The 23,167-nt window shown below is 38.9% G+C and overlaps 1 protein-coding gene across 7 annotated transcripts in view; it reads right to left on the bottom strand.

Moving 5' to 3' along the window:
• Positions 1-23,167, bottom strand: part of LOC134211191 (motile sperm domain-containing protein 2-like) — a 103,297-nt gene that overhangs the window by 77,064 nt on the left and 3,066 nt on the right. The gene's annotated exons all lie outside the window — the stretch shown is intronic.

The following is a 23,167-nucleotide window of genomic DNA, read 5'->3' as shown; positions in this document are numbered from 1 at the left end:
ATTTTACTGGGATTTGATATCACATCACAAAGTACACAAAGTACTAAATGATATAGTATAATACTCCCCTTTTTCCAATGATTTGCTGCTATTTATCGCACTTAAAAAGTAATAAAATTTTGAAACACTAGCAAATTTTAACGATTTGTTTTTGTTTGCGTGTGCCTTCGATATTGGTTCTGATTATGCATGCTGTCAAACTACAAGTTTGACATTACTCAGATATTCATCGTGACCCACAACCGGAGACATTCCCCTACAGATATCAAATTCATTACTGCCTCGTGACTCACAAGCGAAAGGTTCCATTCATTCATAAAACGATTGCGTCAAATTTAGCGTGACACTGTACCGCACATAAAAGCTTAGGAGCGTCACAAATATGACGTCCGCAAATTTCAAAGTCCCAAGAAGTCATTTTTTTCATAAAATTATTTTCGAGATAACACCAGATCTCGACGTTTCATGCATTTCTAAGACATTTGGCATCAGAAATAAGAATTCGATTGCGAAATTTTCGTATACTCCCCCCCCCCTTGGAAAATTTTCGTTTTTCAATAAAGGCAAACACTTAACGAAAACCGATTGAGCTGAACCCATTTTTTAGGGACTAATCATCGTTCTTCTGATAATCATTCCATTTCCTCCTCCAGTTTGCATTCAGACTCCAGTTTCATCATTTCTGGTGTATTACCAAAACATGCGAGGCTTGAGTACCAAGACAAGCTCTTTCTTGAATTGAGTAGGAATACTAGAATAAGAGATAGGCGAAGACGCCATCTTGTTTCCAATCGAACAAAAAGTTCGAGTGATGCCAGAGTTATTATAAAATTTCGAGTGATGCCAGTGGTATTTCAACGATTTTACATATTTCCATACGTTGCCATTTCGACAGTTTTTCACTCCTACGGTTTCTGGTTATAAGGTTGGTAGACCTGAATAGCTGTAATTATGACGTTGTTGCCTTCACGGCAACCTGGTTGCACAGCGGCATTCATAACGCCGAATTGTCAGCATATTATTACATTTATTGTTGTGATAGCAACCATTCGACGAGTGTTCTCCAACGTGGCGGCGAAGAACTAATAGCGATTGAAATACCGACTACCGTGGACCCCCGATAATTTGAACGGTACCTCATTCAAATTAACGGGGTTCATTTTTAATTTGAACTTCTGGTTACTCTATTTGCATCAGAAAAACTGGTTTCTGGCTGCTCTCTTTGCTGGTTTGTTTTGATTCTGCATTCCGTTTCACGATGTTCCATTTTTCTTTTCTCGATTCCACGTGTTAAATGACGTTTGAACCATTTTGAATTTGAGCGATGTTCAAACGAACGGGGTTCAAATTAAAAAGTGTTCAGATTAAAAGCGGTCATATTAACGGGGGTCCACGGTATAACTATTTATGTCTGCTGAGTATATGTTAGACCCAATTTGGATCTTGCAGTTTACGATCAGCACTCCTCATGTGTAAACGAACTGTGTAACATTACCTCTAGTATCGATATCTTAGTTCTTCTCGCAGACTACAATTTGCCGCATCTGTCGTGGCATTTCGGTGCAGATATTGCCTCATACTTGCCAACCATGGCTTTCTCTGAATCTGAAGTCTCTCCTACGGAATCTGTATTTCCTTATGGCCTGTCGCATATTCTTAATCAAAACTCACGACCTCTCGGTCTAACATTTGTCAACGCACCGGACAGTAGAAGTGATTGAGTTGTCCACACCTATTCTGAGAACCGATGCTCATCACAAGCTGTTGTTGCTGAATTCTTACTGCCACCAGCACCTTCCGATGATGACTTCGAGGATATGCAGTTTGACTTCCGAAAATATGATGTAAATGCAGTTTGTTGACGTATGTCACACGTTGATGGGAATTCCTTGCTTTGTGATTGTTCTGCGGATGATGCGGTTTGCAGATTCTATGAAGTCATCTACAATGTAATTCATGAGCATGCTCCGCGGAGAAGTCGCTGTAAGTCCTGTGATCCTTAACCGATCCTTGTCATGCGGAGAATGCCTCGAACCTGCCTCGAAGCTGGCAGAAATTATACCAAATCATAAGACGGGAGGCGAAGGTTTTTGAATGTGTTGTTCATGACACTTTGTATGAAGCAGTAAGCTCTTTGCTCTATGTACACCAACACGGTTTTGTTAGGAACAAAAGTTGCAGAAAATGGGACTTCCGGACTGGACAACTGCCTGGTTGCGATCATACTTGACTTCTCGGCTTGAATTGTTGAAGTTCATGGCTATGTATCAGTGCAATTTTGTATTCCCTCTGGTGTTCTTCAAGATAGCTACCTTGGGCCTCTCCTGTTTGTGATGTTCATAAATGATTTGTGTTCACTGATCGAATCAGATACGTTGCTATACGCGGACGATTTGATTTTTTTTCGAACAGTTCTCTCGCATTTGGATTGCTTGACATTACAGCGCGACTTGGACAATCTGAATATGTGATGCCATGCGAACGGAAAGAGTGTCAACGCTGGTAAATGTAAAACAGTAACGTTCACTCGCTCACGATCAGCTTCCGTCACGACTAAAGTAGTGGCATTGCAATCAATAGAACGTGCAACGACAGCAAAGCTGACTTCAACGAACATATTGCCGTTACCGCATTGAAGGCTTTTGCACTACGCAGATTTCTGCGTAGAGTTATCAAATCATTCACAGATGTCTATGCTTTAAAATCAAGTTGTGTTGAACTTAATGTAAAACTTAAAAAAACACACAAATAAAAATATATAAAACAAATTATCGGCCTCAGCACGCTGCGCTCTAGACGAGTCCTTCTACAGAGAATGTTTTGTTTTGATTTTTTGACAAATATAATTGACGGTGTACCACTGCTATGCAATATTGTCTATCCGGAATAAATTTATACCGCTTTTTATACCGAAGTTGGATTTTTCTCCAGATACAGGCAACTTTCCCAACTTCGGAAGTAGTGCGCTGGATTCGCCTAAAGACGCGCTTAACAACGCATCAATTAGTTTGACAAATAAAACTTCGGAAGAAAGTTCGGTTCGGAAATCCCGACTTCCGAATTCTAACTTGGTGCTACGCCGACAATATGTGAATTTCCACGCACCATGTCGTATGCTTCACAATCAAGAGCGAGCGATCAGACTAAGACCGGAGTAGCCTGTGCTGCACATAAAAGACTTCTCCATTCAGCTCGGTCCATGGCTGCACGTCGCCAACCACGCAGTCTGCGGAGGGTCTGCAAATCGTCCTCCACCTGATCGTACTCCACAGCGAGTGCATCTCGCCTTCTTGTTCCCTTCGGATCGTTTTCGAGAACCATTTTCACCGGATTACTTCCGACATTCTGGCTACGTGTCCGGCTCACCGCAGTTTTCCTATTTTCGCGGTGTGAACGATGGATGGTTCTCCCAACAGCTGATGCAACTCGTGCTTCATTCGCCTCCTCCTCGTACCGTCCGCCATCTGCACCCCACCATAGATGGTACGCAGCACTTTCCTTTCAAAAACTGTCAGTGCGCGTTGGTCCTCTACGATCATCGTCAAGGTCTTGTGTCCGTAGAGAACTATCTGTCCAATATGCGTTTTGTAGATAGTCAGTTTGGTACGGCGGCGAACTCTATTCGATCGGAGCGTTTTGCCGAGTCAAAAGTATGTACTATTTCCTGCCATGATGCGTCTCCGAATTCCTCTGCTGGTATCGGAGGTCACCAGTGAGTCCAAGTACACGAATACTTCAACCACCACGATTTCGTCACCACCGATATAAACTCATGGTGGGTACTTTATCATCTCACGAGCCTCTTCCTATCATGTACTTCGTCGTCTACGTGTTGTGTTGAGGACAAGTCAAAACCGTTTAGCTTCGCTTTTCAGTCTGATGTATGCTTCCTCCATCCTCTCAAAGTTACGTGCCATAATATCAATTTCGTCGGCGAAACCACTGGACGGACTTCGTGAAAATCGTACCACTCGTGTCAATCCCTGCCCTTCATATTACTCTCTCCAAAATGATGTCGAATAAAAGGGACTCGACAATGTCCATGCAACTCGAATTACGCACATCACTCGATCCATCGTCGCCTTTATCAACCGTATCAATGTCCGGAAATACGTTTTTGTGCATTAGCTGCCATAGCTGGTCCCGATCGATTGTATCATATGCGGCTTTGAAGTCGATAAATAGATGATGTGTGTGCACGTTATATTCGCGACATTTCAGCAATACCTGACGTACGGCGAACACCTGAGCTGAGGTCAACTCCAGTGGCTTTGTTGTTTTCCAGCCTGCTGATCTCTCCCTGGATTTCCAGGAGATTTGGAGCAGAAAGTCGTATGTCCTGCGCGCGTGCTCCTTGGTTCATTACCGTACCGCCACCGTTGTCGGCCGCATCGCCATTCAGGTGCTCTTCGTAGTGCTGCCGCCACCTTTGGATCACCTCACGCTCGTTTGTAAGAAGGTTCCCGTTTATGTTCTTACACATATCGGGCTGTGGCACGTGGCCCTTACGTGAACGGTTTAACTTCTCATAGAACTTTCGAGCGTTATTAGCGTGGTACAGTTGTTCCATCTCTTCACGGTCTCGATCTTCCTGCTGGCGCTTTTTTCTCCGGAGGAAATCTCGAGAGTCCGGTCAGGATGTATTTTACTTTTTACGAAATTGCATGAGTTTCGCCTTTTTGGGAGCACACGGAAGCATAATCAATGGACAAGATTTCCAAGGTGTGAGGCTACTTTAAGCATCTTTTAAATCAATTTCGATCAAAAAGGACTGTGAATTGATCAGATTTGACCATATGCGGGGAAATAATTAAAATTACATTTTATTTATGTTCTATCCTTGTTTAGATTCTTGTTATTCTTATCCGCAGATTTTTTTCACTTATATGCATGAAAAAGGAATTTCTTCAAAACCTTAGGTATGGTACTTCGACTATTGTTTGTTATTTTCAATTATTCAGAATTGGAATAGTTTTTGATATTGATCGATAATAAAATCCTTAATCTATATCTAAGAGTAATTCAAAATGAAAGTCCCTTTGAAGAGTGAAATATTTGTAGTTCAGTATTTTGCCACAACTAACTTAATAAGGTACACTGGGGGAAGTGGAAAAAGGGGGTAAGTGTAAAAATCGACTCGAAAAATTGGAATTGTACATACTTTACAGTTTTTACCACATCATAACATTATGCAATGTTATACTTTGATGCTCACACTAATACTATGTTGAAATTTGTTTAACACATACACTAACACGGTTAACGCTTGAACTATTATTTTAGGTTTCGTGAAAAATTGATATTTGCATTCATAAAATCAATTCTTATTTGCACCAATTGTTCTTTTTCCAAGTGAATTTATATCACAGGAGATCATTATAATACAATTAAACTAATTGGTAGTGGTTTCAATTCAATTGGTAGTGGTTTGTACCAAGAAAGCAAATAATTCAAAGATTTTACACTTACCCCAGGTATCAAACACTGCGGGGGAAGTGGATAATGTTCTAATTACGCATTTTTTTCTTCCCTCCAGGGTTTATTTCGATAGCTGTGAATCTTAATATATTCCTTCTTTGTTATCATTGTGATTCCAGTGGTGATTGGACTCATATAAATGAGAAAATGCCTGATTAATCCACTTATCGGTACTGATGCCTTTCACATGTTTTACAAATAAAAAAAATATAAGAAAGTTAAAAATAGCACTGATAGGTAAATATATTGTATAATTCACACTAATTTTTATTCATAACAAGTTTCGCCGTTAAATTCAATTTTTTTGCGAACAAATTGGTTAAGGACAAGTGTTTAAGAATAGCTGATAATTTTGTACGTGCTTTGCGCACACACATACATACAAATACGCATCTAAGTTGGTTAGTTTATAACGCTGTAAGTCCCATTTTTCCTTTAAAAAGTTCATCTTTGGGGCGAGCATATAGACTTTACGTACAATTAGTGTTCGAGAAGACAAAACCAGCCCTCCCCTAGCTATTACGAGAATTCCTTGAGGATATATTCTGTTAAGGTAATGAAATTATTCCAGAAAAGATACTCAGAGCAATTATCGTATTGATTTTAGTTATATGTAACTACTCATCACTATTGAAGGTCAAGGCGACATGGGTTTTCCACTTACCCCATCCCACTAGGGTAAGTGGAAAAACAACTCCTAATTTTAAAATCTATTTCCATAAATTTCAAGCGACCAAAATGGTGTGAATTACCACACAGTTGGTGCAAAATTGATTGTTTTTGATAGCCCATTTTGATTGAACGCATTTAAATCATTTAAACTGGTTTTACACTAATTCAAAAATGCACTATCGATTTTTCCTTTTCCACTTCCCCCAGTGTACCTTACAATAGATTTTCATGGTGCTGAATGACTCATTTTTAAATATTTCTAATTTCTTATACAGAAAATGAAAATGAAATTTCCACAGCTCTTAAATTTTATCACAAGTTTTTTGCCATGTCCCGTTTTGCAAGCGCGTTTGTACCGTTTTTTTCACCGAAATGATCTGGCCAGCCTACCTTAATGAAGTATTTAAATAAATAATAATTAAAACTTTAATAAAATTAAACTAGTGTAATTTTTTTTTAGTTGGTCAACCTGCCTTTCTTTCAAATACAATCCTTGATTATTTACGACAGTTTAAGAACTGAAACAAAATAAGCATAAATAAAGATTTAAAGAGAACTAGCAATAGTTTATATTTGAAAAAAAGTTTCTTCTTTAACACAGCATAGAAAAGATTAATTGTTTGAGATCTATACTGCCGCTAACCGCAAGTCGAGCACATCTGTATATGGGCCTCCATATACAGATGTGCTCGACTCTCGGTTAGCGGCAGCAGTGGCGTAGCCACCGGGGTGGTTTTGGACATAAAACCTCCCCCAGAGACAAAACTTTCAGAAGAAATTTTCTGTTCCGAAAAAAAAAATCTTCAGAAAACCCCAGACCAATTTTCTGGCTACGCCACTGAGCGGCAGTATAAGACCATGACCAATTGCACATTTGTGCAATAAACAGATCGAAATCGGTTAAACCAGACAATAATCAAATATCTTTCAACAGTACAAACGTTAATGGTTTACTTGCACAAAGGCTTCGAATGTGCTAGTTCAGGGTAAAGTGAATTGATTAAACAGAACAAGTTTCAGAATCCTTGAGTGCAGATAAAGATTAGCCCCTTGGCCGTCTAAGAAATGTGAGCTTTTTTTTTGCTGAAGGTCAAAACTCAAAAATGACTCCAAGCCACGGAGCAGTTAATGATGAATTTCAAGATCACAAACCGGTTAGGTGGTTTTCTGTTCAACCATTTATTTTGCTCTCTAACGCCAACTGAAGTCGCGTCATTGAATCGCGACGGGTGAGTTAACTTACTCCGGCTATAAATAATGAAAAAATAATGAAATCAGACAAAGTGGATTGAAGGAAAAGAATTGTCATGCATTTGGTCTCGTTATTTGCGGATTTTGGAAACAATTATTGACTATATTAGGGTAAAGGATGTATTTTGGGCCACCCTTAGGGGGGCTCTTCCCGAGCAGGAGCGACGACCGCGATAACAGAAATTGGTATGATTTAGCCTTGCATAAGAGGTAAAATACCAAAAAATAATACCAAAAACTTATATGCAGAATACTTGAGGCATACCATGTTTAGGTATTTCAATACCAAACGAATAATAATTGGTTGTGCATTTGGTATTAAAATTCAATTTAATAACTGAGTTTGTTATGGCTTAAGTATTGTGTATATTAATTTTTGGTATTATTCCTTTGATATTTTACCTCTTATGCAGGGCTAGTTCATAACAGAGTATGGTATTAATAACAGCATTAAGTATTATTGAGCCAATTTCTCCTGCTCGAGTTATTTTGGACCACCAAGAGGAATTTACACTCAGTGGTCCAAAATATGAGCCGTCGAACTGGTGGTCCAAAATACCTCCCTTACCCTAATATAGTCAAATATAATATCTTACACGAATCGCAATCATCAAGTCTTAATGCGTGAGCTTCTTCAGGAATTCATCGCATTTTAGTTTTCCCATCCGTACACTCTTTTATGTGTTGGAAATACATTGATGCGCATCTTATTGTTTATACATGCAAGATTACATGCTAATCACTGCTTTAGCAATGGAAAACGATCAATACACAGCAAAAAAAATATTAATATGCCGCGACGTAACTTCACGAGATGTACCTAATATTTCTATGTAAAACTAGATTTAACGTATTTTTACGTCAAATTGATCCATTTATACATCGCGCAACGTGAAATCTGATTGGTGAAAATGTTTCTATGTCTGCGCTAAACTAGCGTAATATTACTTGTTTAATTACAAAATATTACATTAGAGGTGATATATTGTGCAAAATATATGTAATATTACGTAACCGAATCAGAACTGTCATTCAATCAAACGATAAGTTCTCATTTTGAATTGTTGGTATTTCGGTCGCGAAAATGTTAATTCGGAAAAGATTTCCTAGTGGATTATTGTTTACGGATACTCGATCGAAGATTTCAGCGAGGCATCAGAATCCCTTCCGGTACAAAAGGAATACATCAGGTAAGTTATCTCCGATGCACGGAAGCTCCTACAATTTTATGATTTGTTATTTTCAAGCTGTGATTCCATTTTCGTTCCAGGACAATGATCCGGCGGAAATCCAACCACAGTGTTGGAAATGGACTGTTTACGGGTAAACAGACCCAATGAGGCAGAGGAAACGAAGACAAAGCCATCGGATTGCCAATGCCAACCAGCAACAAACGGGTAACAAAGCAGGAAATAATTTGAATTGATCTTAAATCAATGTACTGGGTATTTCTGGTACTTATGCAAAAGGACGTATGTGATTTTGTAAACAAAGATTCAAACGTCGGTTTGTCCAATCTGTTTGCTCTCCCACGCAAACGAGCACCACTAACAGGTAGCCGAATGCCTGCCTTACCTTTCTGTGGTGATGGTTTGCGTGGAGTGCTATCAGATTGGACAAATCGACATTTCAATCTTTGTTTACAAAATCACATACGTCACTTGAATAAGTACCCGAGATTTGTTTATTTTTCAATTGTTTTTATTTATTTTCTGATCAATGTGATGTTAACCTATTCCAAGTGAAGTGCTCCGCCGGACCCGCATATGAGAAGCAGGTGAAATTCCGGTCAGTTTCCGGTCAATTAAAACACGTACGCACTAAAAATTTAGAATCTAAAATTAATAATTTGAAATTTAAATTTAAATGGAAATTCATTATTTTCTAATAAAAACCAAAAAAAACAGAAAATTTAAAAATGTTAAAATTTGAATATTTAAAAACTTAAAAAAATTAAAAAATTTATAATTTAAATGAAATAAGTAAAAGGCATATCAAGCGAAAAGTTTTACTTTCTGTCCCTTAGAACAGCTGTGAAAACCACAATAAAATTTGTTATTATCCTTAAAATTGATTAATCCTTAATAGGAACGCATGCACCAGTTGTGGCACTATTCTTATTTGGCAAATCCCTTTGTTTTCTTATGGGACTGACCAAATTGGGACCACTAGTGCGACAACTGGTACAAAGGACGTAAAAAATTAAGCAAAATCAATTTTTACAATTATGGTTTGCTTGTTTTGGAGGAAATCAAAGGTGTTATCCTATCAAATTAATATGCTAAGTTTTTATCGATAAACTTGGTTTGCGGTGATTTGATTGGTTAATTGGCATATAAAGCACTAGTGCGACAACTGGTGATATAGCCACAACTGGTACATCTAGCCAATCAAAATTTAAAAATTTAAAAACTTAGAGATTGAAAAATTTAAAAATTTAAAAATTTAAGAACTCAAAAATTTAAAAATTTAAAAATTTAAAAATTTAAAAATTTAAAAATTTAAAAAATTAAAAATTTAAAAATTTAAAAATTTAAAGATTTAAAAATTTAAAAATTTAAAAATTTAAAAATTTAAAAATTTAAAAATTTAAAAATTTAAAAATTTGAAAAATTGAAAATTTTAAAATTTTGTAATGAATTTCTTCTGAAGTTCCTCCAGAAATTCCTACGGAAGTTCTTCTAGGAATTCCTTCGGAAGTTCTTCCAGGAAATCCTCCGGAAATTCCTCCAGGAATTCTTTCGGAAGTTCCTCCAGAAATTCCTTCGGAAGTTCCTCCACGAAATCCTTCGGAAGTTCCTTCAGAAATTCCTTCGGAAGTTCCTCCAGGAATTCCTTCGGAAGTGTCTCCAGGAATTCCTTCGGAAGTTCCCCGAGGAATTCCTTCGGAAGTTCCCCGAGGAATTCCTCGGAAGTTCCTCCAGGAATTCCTTCGGAAGTACCTCCGGAAATTCCTTCGGAAGTACCTCCGGAAAATCCTTCGAAAGTTCCTTCAGGAATTCCTTCGAAAGTTCCTCCAGGAATTCCTTCAAAAGTTCTCCAGTCATTTCTCCGGAAGTTCTTCTTAGAATCCCTCTGGAAGTTCCTCCAGCAATTCCTTCAGCAGTTCCTCCACGAATTCTTCCGGAAGTTCCTCCAGGATTTTTTCCAGAAGTTCTTCAGGAATACCTTCGGAAGTTTCTCCAGGATTTTTTTCTGAAGTTCCTTCACCATTTCCTTCGGAAGTTCCTCCAGCAGTTCTTCAGGAAGTTTCTCCAGGAATTCCTTCAAAAGTGTGTACAGGAAATCTTTCGGAAGTTCCTCCAGGAATCCCTTCGGAAGTTCCTCCAGGAATTCCTTCGAAAGTTCCTCCAGGAATTCCTTCGGAAGTTGCTCCAGGAATACTTCCGAAAGTTCCTCCAGGAATTCCCCCCAAAGGTCCTCGAGCAATTCCTCCGAAAGTTTCTTCAGTTATTTCTCCGGATGTTCTTCTGAGAACCCCTCAGGAAGATCCTCCTGCAATTTCTCCAGCAGTTCCTCCAGGAATCCCTTCGGAAGTACCTCCAGGATTTCCTTCGGAAGATCCTCCAGGAATACCTTTGAAAGTTTCTCCAGGAATTCCTTCAGAAGTTACTTCACTTATTCCTTCGGAAGTTCCTCCAGCAATTCTTCGGGAAGTTTCTCCAGAAATTCCTTCAAAAGTTCCTCCACAAATTCCTTCGGAAGTTCTTCCAGGAATTCCTTTGGAAGCTCCTCCAGGAATTCCTTCGGAAGTTCCTCCAGGAATTCCTTAGGAAGTTCCTCCAGAAATTCCTTCGGAAGTTTCTCCAGAAATTCCTTCGGAAGTTTCTCCAGAAATTCCTTCGGAAATTTCTCCAGAAATTCCTTCGGAAGTTCCTCTAGGAATTCCTTCGGAAGTTCCTCCAGGAATTCCTTCGGAAGCTCCTCCAGGAATTCCTTCGGAAGTTTCTCCAGAAAATACTTCGGAAGTTGCTCCAGGAAATCCTTCTGAAGATCCTCCAGGAATTCGGAGAAATTTTCGAGGATGCCTTCCAGATAAAATCCTGGCCTGCAGCAACCCATGGGGAAACTCCTGAAGGAAATTTCGAAAGAATTTATGCGCGAACTTCCGGAGGACTACCTGGGGGAATTTCCGATGGAATATCTGAAGGAACTACCTGAGGAATTTATGCGCGAACTTCCGGAGGACTACCTGGAGGAATTTCCGATGGAATATCTGAAGGAACTACCTGAGGAATTTTAAGGTACTTTCGAAAAAAATTCCTGAAGAATTCCTTCCTCCTGGAAGAATTCCTGGAGAAATTTCTGGAGGAATTCCTGGAGGAACTGCCAGAGGAATTCCTGGAGGAACTTCCGCAAGAATTCCTGGAGGATTTTCCGAAGAATTTTCGGGAGGAAATTCCGGAGGAATTAATGGAGGAACTTGTGGCGGAACATTCGGAGGAATTCTTGGAGGAACTTGTGGTGGAATTCCTGGAGGAACTTCTGGAGGAATTCCTAAAGGAACTGCCGCAGGAATTTCTGTAGGACCTTCCGAAAGAATTCCTTGAGGAACTTCCGAAAGATTTTCTGGAGGAACTTCCAAAGGAATTCCAGAAGAAACTTTTGAAGGAATTCCTGGAAGAACTTCAGAAGGAATTCTTGGAGGAACTTCCGAAAGAATTTCTGGAGGAACTTCCGAAGGAATTTCTGGAGAACCTTCCAAGCGAATTCCTGGAGCAACTTCCGAAGAAAATCCTAGAGGAACTACCGAAGGATTTCCTGGAGGAACTTTTGATGGAATTGCTGGTAGAACTTCCGAAGGATTTCCTGAAGCGCCATTAGAAAGAATTCCTGGAGGAACTTTCGAAGGAATTCCTGGAGGAACTTCAGAAGGAATTCGAAGAAGAACTCCCGAAGGAATTTCTGGAGGACCTTCCGAAGGAATTCCTGGAGAAACTTCCGAAGGAATTCCTGGAAGAACTTCCAAAGGAATTCCTGGAGGAACTTCTGAAGGAATTCCTGGAGGAACTTCCAGAGGAAATCCTGGAGGAACTTCTGGAGGGATTCCTGGAAGAACTCCCCTGAGAATTCCTGGAGGAACTGCTGAAGGAATTGCAGGAGGAACTTCCGGAGGAATTTTTGGATGAACTTCCGAAGGAATTCCTGGAAGAACTTTCAAAGGAATTCCTGGAGGAACATCCGAAGGAATTCCTAGAGGATCTTCCGAAGGAATTCCTGGAGAAACTACCGAAGGAATTCCTGGAGGAACTTCCGAAGGAATTCCTGGAAGAACTTCCGAAGGAATTCCTGGAAGAACTTCCAAAGGAATTCCTGGAGGAACTTCCGAAGGAATTCCTGGAGGAGCTTCCGAAGGAATTAGTGAAGGAACTTCAGAAGGAATTCCTGGAGGAACTCCCAGAGGAAATCCTGGAGGAACTTCTGGAGGAATTCCTGGAAGAACTCCCCTGAGAATTCCTGGAGGAACTGCTGGAGGAATTGCAGGAGGAACTTCCGAAGGAATTCCTGAAGGAACTTCCGAAGGAATTCCTGAAAAACTTTCATAGGAATTCCTGGAGGAACTTCCGAAGGAATTCCTGGAGAAACTTCCGAAGGAATTCCTGGAAGAACTTCCGAAGGAATTCCTGGAGAAACTTCCGAAGGAATTCCTGGAGGAGCTTTCGAAGGAATTAGTGAAGGAACTTCTGGAGGAATTCCTGGAAGAACTCCCCTGAGAATTCCCGGAAGAACTGCTGGAGGAATCGCAGGAGGAACTTCCGGAGGGATTCTCAAAAGAACTTCCGAAGAAATAACTGGAGAAACTTTCGGAGGAATTCCTGGAGGATGTTTCGGGGGCATTCCTGGAGGAACTACCGGAGGTATTCCTGGAGCAACTTCCGAAGGAATTCCTGGATGGTCTTCCGAGATTCAGAGCTTCAGAAAGAATTCCTGAAAAAACTTTGAAGGAATTCTTGAAGCAATCTCCGAACGATTTTCTAGAGGAACTTCCCAAGGAATTCGTGGAGGATCTTCAGAAGCAATTCCTGAAGGAACTTCTGAAAGAATTCCTGAAGGAACTTCCGATGGAATTCCATGAGGAACTTCCGGAGTAATATTCTGGAGGAGTTTTCAGAGCAACTACTGGAGGAAGTCTTGGAAGAATTTATGGAGGTTAATCTGAAGCTGTTTTTGGAGTAATTACCGAAAGGAACTTTCGACAGACATTCCATAAGAACTCTAAAACTACTTTGGGAATCTCCGTGAGGACTCCTTGAGGATTTTTCGAAAGAAGTTCCGGAGGATATCCTGGAGGGATCCCCCGGAAGCAGAGAAATTCTTAAAAGAATTTCCGAAGGAACTCCTGGAGGACTATTCGTATGAACTCTTGGATGATTTTCTCCTTTTGTGCATTTCGTGGAATAATTTCTGAAGGAACTCTTGGAGAAATATTCGAAGGAACTCCTGTGGGAATACTCGAAAGAACACCTGTATGAATTTTCGGAGGAACTACTGGAAAAATTACCAAAAAAAAAATCCTAGAGGAATTTTCGAAGTATTTCTGAAGGAGTTTCCGGGGGAATTTGAGGGAGACTTTTTAAAGATGTTTGTTTGGCGAAATAAATCAAAATGTGTCAAAAAACGTTAAATGAATAAAATGGCTGGTTGGCTGGAAATAATCTATCACGCCGCTGGGACAATATTACACAATTATATCGAGTCTCTCAAAAATCCGAAAATCTTAAAAAAACCAACCTTTAAGCATGAAAAACTGAAAATTTAAGAATAAAATATCCGGAAAACCCGTTACTGGAAAAATATAGTATTGCTAAATTTAGGTACTAACAAACAAATTTTGCTTCAAAATAGTGTTAGTTTAAACAAAAATGAAATAATTTGTTATCATATTGTATATTGACGTGCAAAACTATGAGAAATAAAAACAAATATAACTTTTATTTGATATGCATTTTGTAAACATGGAAGAAAATTCCTGAACACCCCTAACCCAGCAGCCAAATGCGAGATTTGTGCTGGCTGGTTATTACGTAGTTTTTTTCATTACGTCGAACATATGACGTGTTACATCGTTTCATTTTGGCGACAAAATGCCAATTACGTCATTTTCTGGTACACAAATCAGATGTAATAACACACACGAATTACGACGGCGATGATGTGCATCGAATCCGATGTAATATTACAAATTTTTTTTTACTGTGTACAGAATATTACATAAGTATGGACATTTTAACTCCTTTTTGTCAAGCTTCCTATGTGAACATATTTTTACTATCTACACGCTAAACATATTTCTATGGTTTTCGAATAATGGTCTAAAACGCTTCTGAAACGAAAAATAGTTTAGAGACTTTCACGAAAAGACGAAAACGACTGATTTAACCTTACTACAATGTGCTACAATCCTAAGCAAATATATTAATTTTCATTATTCTTTAACAGCGTTTTAAAAAAAATCTGCTCTCAGCTGGTTCATATTAGAAAATCTTTGGATTGGAATTCAACTTTAGTTAGTCAATATTAAGCTGCAAAGATTGAAAAAAAATGGCTGTCGATATTTTTGTTTCATTGTCAAGGGTTCTGTGCAAGCGCACCATACGCCTTTTTGACTGATTTGTTCGTAAATGCTTAACGGAAATAAATGCAAATAAACTCATGCGTACATTTGTTTCGGGGTACCACAGTACCCTTAATTATGGAATTTAGCTACATCCAATACGATTTGTGATCAATTGGATTTGCTACACGAAAACTTGGCCAAAAATATGTGGTTTTTATTGGTACTTGGTATGAGTTAGCAGAAAGTCAACCATCAAGTGTGATATAGTAGTATTATGTTGGTCAACCATTTGACAGTTTTGAATACAATTTTAATTCAATAGGTAATTAGAAAAATAAAGTTGTTTCAATAGGAGATTGATGTAATATGTTGCTAGTCTTGTTAATTTTATGTCTACACGTTGAAATGATTATATTGTGCGAAACATCGAAGAAGCTCAAATGGTGCATATTGAGTCATTTTCCCCAATTCTGATTTAAAACGAGAAAACAGCTTTTGCGTTTTCGATGATGACGACGATGATGATGACGGATACAGGAGTCTCAAAGATGAGCAACTATATGAAGCTTGCGTTCATTTTATTAGCTTACCTAGTAAACATTGCCGATTTACATAACCACAAATTTGAACAGCTTATTGGTTTGGAAAAATACTGCCGCATCTGAACTACTAGTTCTGTATATAGTCACCTCATTATAATTTAGCGGATCGAACCATTTCGTAACAGGTTTTTTTCTAATCGAATTCTTGAGTGACGGCAGCAATAGTGAAAAAAAAGAAAAAAAAAATCAATTAATATAACTCGAAAATATAAAATACAGATTTTCCATACTGGTGGATAGAATATCAACTTTGATAATACTAGAGAAAATTTTGTAATTTAAACTTAATAAACACAAACGAAATGCAAACTCATTTTTATAAATATATAGAAGAAGAAGAAGAAGACTAGGCGAATCTATCCGATCTGGCCCGGGTTGTTTTTTTTTCGACCTGTCAATCGTTTAGTTGATTGCAGCGTCGCACTCTAGATTGATTTCAAGCTCAAGCTTGTAAATGTAAATGTAAACTCATTTTTATATATAGAGAAGATGAAGAAGAATATAGAAGAAGAAATAAGAAAAAGAATATAGCTTAGCAAGATAGCAAGATTTGTTGCTAGGCTCTTTTCATTACAATTGTGGCACGTGATTTCACTTTGAGTTCGTAAGCGTTCTTCGTCATTTGTAATTTCGTCTCGTCTTTCCATCGCTCTCACAACTGGATGGAAAAATGGTCGGTGTTTATCTGTATCATCAATACATGCGAAACGTCCGGTGTACCAGGGCTGATTTGCGCAAGGCTTTGGTGAAGCCGGTAGCTGTACCGACCAGTTGTATTGGCAACCGCGAATGGTGGTACAACGTATAGATGGAAACGAAATTCTGTCTTGCATCCAGGCCCTCACAAGTAGCATAGAGTTCTCTTAGTACAAGAATTTAACAAATTAGTAACAAATCATTTAATAGTCTCGCTGTCATAAAACCCTGGGCGCCGTTTCAATTGTTCAACACCTAGCATATGCTGAACAACTTGTGGTGCCTTTCTAGGATGTGATGGGGCTTGACAATGGGCTCTGATGAACTTCTATAAAAAGCTGCATGCAGGAGACCGTCAATGAGTCCGTGTGCAGCTCAAAGCGCACTAGCCCAAGTCCTGGTGTTAGGTGGGACACTAAACAGACCTGACACAACGGCCCTCCGACGAGACAGGATGTTTGCACAGGACCAATAAGTCGTCTGTGAAACCAATCATTACGATCAACATAAGAGATAATACGATGCGATATAATCGGGAAAGCACCTTGTATGCGACTTGCATTGTACGATGATTAAATGAACTTTTATATAGTTTTTGGCTGATCCGATTCGATCAATAAATCCAAAAATACACAATCTAGCTCCAAATAAATCAGCCGAAAGCTAAGTAAAAGTTTATTCAATCATCGTACAATCTTCTGTGAAATTGTTCTGTAACATGCCAACTGCCTTTTTTTTGCAATTCTGAGCTCAATCGAACAATCAGAACCAATTTCCAGATCGAATGAGCGACGGAGGGGTATTTTCCTATATATTGCGTTAGCTTATGCAACTAGTGATTGTGCTGAAATTTTAAGAGATTGATTTTCTCACCAAAAGACACAATCCTGGGGAGTGCCCTGTGGAATTCGACAACATTTTTTCTTCCCATACTAAGCTGGGCCAGTCTAGTACGCACTTACCGCAGTGCGAATATTGAATCCGAGCACTACAGTAGGTCTGCGCTCAAAACTCTCGACGGTGTACACCACGCGTCGGAGTCGTCCGCCGCTGCTAAACATTGGGCGGCTACAAGACTAGATAGTCTAGACCAAGACTAAGCGCAGCAGCTGGAAGTGGCACTCCCAACGGAAAAGCAGCTAGGCGCAGCGTCTCTTGAAGATGACTGGAGCGATATTCGATCCGCCATTGGAAGCACCGCAACCGCTGCACTACGGTGCTCCCGGATCAAAAGAACGACTGGTATGACGGCGAACGTGAGCAGTTAGTTGAGCAGTTAGTCGGAGGATTCGATTATCCGGAGTGAAAATAAAATCGATACTCCGGATAATCGAGTCCGACCTGTATTTAAGGCTGATAGACTTTGCTATATCTTCTATTTTAATTGCCTACTGTTGAACAAATTGGTGTTAAGCATTTTTCAAATTATATTATGATAAAATCCTGTTACAACATTTGAAAGTTAATGGCTACTAAGAACAAAAATGTATCAGAATAAGTTATAAATATCACAATATGTTAAAATTGTTTTCAGTTTTTGTTATGCTCTTCTAGTCGGGATGGAACACCCCTAAGAATCACATCATATTGCCATGTCACTTTCTTATCTTTGGGACCTAAACCACTTTACACTGCACTGGGACACTTTTTACGCGATTTATCAAAACGTTAAGTTGACCTCACGAAAAAAAATCTACAAATACCTACCCGACTAGAATTATTATTTATTCAGACTAAGGCCGAAGTGGCCTGTGCGGTATATAAGAGTCTTCTCCATTCGGCTTGGTCCATGGCTACACGTCGCCAACCACCCAGTCTACGGAGGGTCCGCAAGTCATCTTCCACCTGATCGATCCACCTTGCCCGCTGTGCACCCCGCCTTCTTATGCCCGTTGGATCGTTGTCCAGAATCATTTTCTCTGAATTACTGTCCGACATTCTGGCTACGTGCCAGGCCCACCGCAGTCGTCCCACTTTCGCGGTGTGAACGATTTATGGTTCTCCCAGCAGCTCATGCAACTCGTGGTTCATTCGCCTCCTCCACGTACCTTCCGCCATCTGCACCCCGCCATAGATGGTACGCAGCACTTTCCTTTCGAAAACTCCAAGTACGCGTTGGTTCTCCACGAGCATCGTCCAGGTCTCGTTTTCGTAGTAAACTTCCGGTTTAATAAGCGTTTTGTAGATTGTCAGTTTGGTATGGCGGCGAACTTTATTCGATCGGAGCGTTTTGCGGAGTCCAAAGTACGTACGATTTCCTGCCATGATGCGTTTCTGAATGTCTCTGCTGGTATCCTTATCGGAGGTCACCAGTGAGCCCAAGTACACAAATTCTTCTACCACCCCATTCCAGCTATGTTTAGCCACATCTCTGAACTAAAAATGGAATTGACTCAATTGCCGATTCATTTGGTAAACACACCAACGTCTCAAGCGATCTATCTTCATTCTCTGAGTTTGAAACCGGACCCTGGATTTGTAGCAGCGGAGCATTGAGACTGGAGGACTATCTTCAAACATCTGCATAGCAAATCTTTGACATCTCTGCAGAAATCCAACTGGTTTGTGGTTATGCACAAAAAAATTAAACATCGTGAGCGGCTGTACCAACGAGGCGTAGTACACAATCCATACTGTGAAACATGTCCAGGAGAACTAGAAACCACGATACACAAGCTGTTTCGATGTCAAGGAGTCTGTGACATCTGGAGGTTCCAACGAAGACAACTACTGAGCATCGAACCCAGACTAGTAAGAATTGAACCAGAGGAGTTTATTTACCCAGAATTGAAGAACCTCAATAGAACGTCAATGGATTGTATTATAAAACGATTAGGTCAATTTTTCAGTTATCATATAGAAACTCATGAAAATGTATTAGGATTGGACAACTATATATTTTATATTAACATTAACAACTAAGAAACAAATATAAAGTTAAAAAAAAACTGAGCCCAAGTACATGAATTCTTCAACCATCTTGATTTCGTCACCATCAATACAAACTCGAGGTGGGTGGCTTACGTTGTCCTCTCTTGATCCTCTTTCTATCATGTGCTTCGTCTTCGAATGACTAGTCCAATCCGTTTAGCTTCGATTTTCAGTATGATGTAGGCTTCCTCCATCCTCTCAAAGTTACGTGCCATAATATCGATGTCGTCGGAGAAACCAAATAACTTGACGGATTTTTTTCCAATTTCCTTCTCCCTTTTTTCTTCTTACTTCTTTTTTTTTCATTTTTTCTTCCTTTTTCCTTTTTTCTTCTTCAGCTCTTTTTTTTTCCTGTTCGGGTGTGCCACTGCGACCTGTTATTAGATCTATTGTAGCGTTACTCGTATCCTTAGTGTTAAAGCGCATGTCGAATTACTTCATTACTATTGATAAGCAATGCAGTATCGGTTTCGATACAGTTGTTGTTTTGTTTCCTCAAGAGCACCATGACAAGGTCCCGCTATTTAGACCCTTCACAGAGAGCAATCCCATTGAAGGCGCGCCCCTTATCAAAAGGAAATCAATCCTTTCTTGAGAAAACAGAACAGTGATACTGTTTTTGGTCATGCATCCGAGCCCTAGCCACATCCTTGTCTTGCTTCTAGAATATCACCAGTAAACAATGAAAACCCGGGATTTAGCTCTGTCTACAAGACCATTTCAAGCAAGAGAATTTGTTCAGTAATAAGAACTTCCGTGTGTTCCTCTCACTACCATTTTCACCAGTTCATGAAGAGTTAGTACGTATTTAAACCCCTAACTCGATTTTTCCAGCAGTCAGTTCAATCTAGGACCGGGTACCGAGGTTTTTTAACTAATTGCTTGAAAAGTTGTTTCCGCTGCATACAGTCTAGCCTCAAACAAGAGGAATTCGAGTTTTTCAACTGTCTGCAAGGTAACATAAATTATGTTTTATTTCTGAGACTGCTGTTGGTAGCGGGGACTAAATACGATGAATCCTTAATTACCACAACTTATTGACCTAGCTAGAAAAATGGATTAAGCTAGGGCTCTGTTTGGTAGATCTTATTTCCTTATTTCTTTATTCTTTATTTTTAATTTTATTTTTTATTCTTTATTAATCATTCTCTATTCTTTATTCACTATCCAACCCCTCAACATAGTTGTACAACATATCGTATGGATGGTTGAGATTCATTTCATCCCATCAATTTCAGCCTTTAGATGAAATATTGAAGAAAGAACATAGAAGAAGGAAGAAGGAAAAAGTAAGATAAAGATGGAAGAAGCAATAATGATGAAACAAGAAGTAACAAGGAGGAAGGAAGACAGAAGAAGGAAGGATAAAATGGAAGAATGAAGAAGGAAGAAAGAAGAAGCAACATGAAAGAAAAAGAAAAGGAAGAAGGTATAAAAATTAAGAAGGAAGAAGGGAAAAAAGAATGAAAATGATGGAAGAAGAAAACAAGACGAAAGAAGTTTTCCGCGGGCTGAAAATCTCATTAATAAAGACATTAAAAAAAGACGAAAGAAGAAAGAAGATGAAGATACAAGGGACAAGGAAGAACAGAAAGAAGAAGAAAGGACGAATTTAGGAACAGGAAAAAAGGTTGAAAGAAGGGAGAAAGAAGAAGGAAGAAGGTAGAATGAAGAAAGAATAGAGAAAAAGGAATAAGGAAAAAGACAGAAGAAACTAGGAAAAGGAAGAAGAAAGAAGACAGAAAGGAAGAAAAAATAAGAAAATAAAAGAAGGAAGAAAGAAAAAAAACAAGGAAAAGAAAGAAGGAAGAAATAAGAAAGCAAAAGTAAAGAATGGAAAAGGAAGAAGAACAAAGCAAAATGAAAGATGAAACCAGAAAAAAGAAGTATGAAGAAGAAAGAAATAACAAGGAAAGCAGAAGAAGGGAATAGGAATAAGGAAAGAAGATTTATGAAGGAAGAACTATGGAGGAAGAACTAAGAAGAAAGAAGGAAGAACTAAGAAGGAAGGAAGAAACAGGAAGAAGGAATTAGGAAGAGCTGGAGAATTCCCGTAACACGGTAGATCACTTTGACGTAGTGTGTTGCGGTGTAAGATCTACCAAACAGAGCCCTAGCTTAATCCATTTTTCTAGCTAGGGCAATAAGTTGTGGTAATTAAGGATTCATCGTATTTAGTCCCCGCTACCAACAGCAGTCTCAGAAATAAAACAATTAATGTTACCTTGCAGACAGTTGAAAGACTCGAATTCCTCTTGTTTGAGGCTAGACTGTATGCAGCGGAAACAACTTTTCAAGCAATTAGTTAAGAAACCTCGGTACCCGGTCCTAGGCTGAACTGACTGCTGGAAAAATCGAGTTAGGGGTTCAAATACGTACTAACTCTTCATGAACTGGTGAACAATGCAATAGTAGTGAGAGGAACACACGGAAGTTCTTATTACTGACCAAATTCTCTTGCTTGAAATGGTCTTGTAAACAGAGCTAAATCCCGGGTTTTCATTGTTTACTGGTGATATTCTAAAAGCAAGACAAGGGCTCCGATGCATGGCCAAAAACAGTATCACTGTTCTGTTTTCTCAAGAAAGGATTGATTTCCTATTGATAAGGGGCGCGCCTTCAATGGGATTGCTCTCTGTGAAGGGTCTAAATAGCGGGACCTTGTCATGGTGCTCTTGAGGAAACAAAACAACAACTGTATCGAAACCGATACTGCATTGCTTATCAATAGTAATGAAGTAATTCGACTTGAGCTTTAACACTAAGGATACGGGTAACGCTACAATAGATCTAATAACAGGTCGCAGTGGCACACCCGAACAGGAAAAAAAAGAGCTGAAGAAGAAAATAGCCGACTAGAAGAGCATAACAAAAACTGAAAACAATTTTAACATATTGTGATATTTATAACTTATTTTGATACAATTTTGTTCTTAGTAGCCATTATTTTTCAAATGTTGAAACAGGATTTTATCTTAATATATTTTGGAAAATGCTCAACACCGAATTGTTCAACAGTAGGCAATTAAAATAGAAGATATAGCAAAGTCTTCCATCCATAAATATCACAACGCTGATATAATTTGAAAAGGTTGCTCAATTTGTAATGTTGTTAGTTTCATGTTCTTGAAAAATATTCTTGTTCAGACAAAAACAAAAAGTTCTGGTTGTTGATCACAATCTGGAATCACAAACCTAACAACCTGTAAAAATTTCCAACTACACAATATACAATAAAAATATATTTTGTATATGATTCTGTTTTAAATTTCTAACAGAATATCTTATTTATATATGATAAAATGGTATCAAAATTTGATAGTTTTTTGTTTCAAGTAGTGTAATTTTTGATAGAAATTTAGATATTTTAACAACATTCTGCACCATGTTTCTAACACATTTTGTTATAAAAATTTAGTATAACATAATAACATATGTTGATATAATTTTTATATCGACCGACCTTCTTGTCGGGATAACACCTCCAGACCTTCTGCGGCCTTCCTACATTGAGGAAGTTTATTTTCAAATAGCTCCTGCTGAATTGCAGTGTGTCATGCTTTAGGCGTAAATTCTCTCCACGTGTTAAAACTCGGCTGGTTTCAAGCGAATATCTGAATAACCACAGGGTCTGAGAAACCGCAAAGACAAAAAACATTGCTGTTGGTGTTAATAAGGGTTCTTTCTAAAATTACGTAACGCTAAATTTGGTGATTTTGGACCCTCACCCTTCCCCTCGTAACACTTTTTGTATGAAAGGTTTAATTTTTTTGTATTGATCGTAACACTCGGCTTGACCCCCTCTCTCCCCTAACAGCGTTACATAATTTGTGAAAGGCCCCTAACAGGCAGATCTATTGTTGGAGAAAAAATCCTTCGCTAACAGTTCACGAGTGGTCGATCTGCACACACACATTTTGTGGGAACTTGAGGTTGATGAACTTGAATGTTCATAATATGCCGAAAAACTTATTTAAAA

Source organism: Armigeres subalbatus, chromosome 2, assembly GCF_024139115.2.
Source record: "Armigeres subalbatus isolate Guangzhou_Male chromosome 2, GZ_Asu_2, whole genome shotgun sequence".
Taxonomy (NCBI): domain Eukaryota; kingdom Metazoa; phylum Arthropoda; class Insecta; order Diptera; family Culicidae; genus Armigeres; species Armigeres subalbatus.
Note: the sequence above shows the minus strand (reverse complement) of the source record. Positions and strands in the feature narration are given on the sequence as shown.